General features: G+C 51.5%; 1 protein-coding gene across 2 annotated transcripts in view; it reads right to left on the bottom strand.

Annotated features, from left to right (window-relative positions):
• LOC102485030 (polycystin-1-like protein 2) overlaps positions 1–1,610 on the bottom strand; it is a 98,763-nt gene that overhangs the window by 17,454 nt on the left and 79,699 nt on the right. The gene's annotated exons all lie outside the window — the stretch shown is intronic.

The following is a 1,610-nucleotide window of genomic DNA, read 5'->3' as shown; positions in this document are numbered from 1 at the left end:
TGGGGCTCCTCCATCCTGCAGAGGCTTCCTGTGCCCTTGGCGCCTTGAGGAGGCCAGGGCTTCCCGAGTAAACCCCTCCCTTTGCCTCTGCTCTGCTCCTGGGAGTGGTCTCCGTTTGCCTGCCCAGGGTGCAATATCTCGGCACCCATGGTCTCCTGGCCACTCGCCAGTGGTTTCAGAGTGGGCTCTCCGGAGCAACAGCAGCACCATCTGGGAACTCTTTGGAAGTGCAGCCTCTCAGAACCCCCTCCCCGACCTGCTGAATCAGAAACTCTGGGGACGGCCCAGAGATCTGTGTTTAATGAGGCCTCCAGTGGATTCTGGAGATTTCTCAAGTTTGAGAGCCTCAGTGTTCAAGGACCTCCAGAAAATATCGGGGGCTCAGGCAGGCTGCAGCTGCGGTGGGAGAGGTCTCTCAGGGCTGGCAGCACACATGAGACCAGCTCTGGAGCTCTGCCAGTCTCTGTAGGGGAAAGAGCACAAAGCCTGGAGGTGGCAGAGGGACCTCGGTTCAAATCCCCTTGCTTCTTGGGCAAGTGAATAACTTCCCTAGGCCTTAGTTTCCTCATCTACAGTGGAGTTCCCACGTCCTGATAGTTGTGAGGAGAGATGAAATAGCACGTGTGTGGGTAATGGCAGTTCTCATTACTTCCCGTTATAAGGAAGGGCCTTTTTTAAAACATACCATGTCTGGGGACCAGCAGATGCCATAATGGTTACATTGCTGGACTCCCATGTAGTTGAGTGCAGTTCTAGTCCCAGACCCAGAGGCTTAAAACTCATGCCAGGCACATGTCTGTGCATGCCTAAAATCCCGAGAGGAGAATGGAGGAGAAGGGATTGCAGCATGGCCATCCCCCCAGGGGGTGATTTCTCGCTTTCTGTCTCTCTGTCTCTCCAGTGAGCACACGAATGCTTTAGCAAAAAAAAACTCTCTTAAACACAAAAAAAAAAAAACTCTCTTAAACACACACACACACACACACACACACATATATATATATATACCGTATCTGACCTCATAGCCTAGCGATTGAGGGAGCTCAGTCCCACACGGCCAACTGCATGGTTTGAATCCTGGCCCCAGAGGAGAAACACTGGGTATAAGTGCACACATGCCCCAAATTCCAAGGGGATGGAGAAAGAATTGCAATGTGATTGTGCCCTGCCCTCCTCTCTCTCTGTCTCTCTCTGGCAAGAACATGTGCTCTGTGGCAATTGAAAAAATAAAATACACCTTGTTTTCCCAGAGGGTCTGCATCCTGATTTGAACATAGAAGCAGACAAAGGAGAGAGAGTGAATGTCTTCTGACATCCTAAGAGAGGAAAACATTTTGTTCTGAAATAGGCATTTAGTGGCCTGGGGACCCCAAACAGGTACTCTGCTTTGGCATTTGTCACTTGTGTTTGCAGACAGGGTGTGACCTACACCATCTCAAACACTGTGACTTTGTGTTCTAATCATACAGCGGAGGAAGCTGAGGCCGACATGGGTTCTCTAACACGCCTGGACTACGCAGCTGGAAGGAGCTGCCAGGGCTTCCCACCTAAGGCTCTAGGCCTCTCTGCGTGCTGGGAGAGTCAGTGGGTGCCCTGTACATGCTGCTGCA

This window comes from Tupaia chinensis, unplaced genomic scaffold, assembly GCF_000334495.1.
Source record: "Tupaia chinensis unplaced genomic scaffold, TupChi_1.0 Scaffold000355_1, whole genome shotgun sequence".
In the NCBI taxonomy this organism is placed as follows: Eukaryota; Metazoa; Chordata; class Mammalia; order Scandentia; family Tupaiidae; genus Tupaia; species Tupaia belangeri.
Note: the sequence above shows the minus strand (reverse complement) of the source record. Positions and strands in the feature narration are given on the sequence as shown.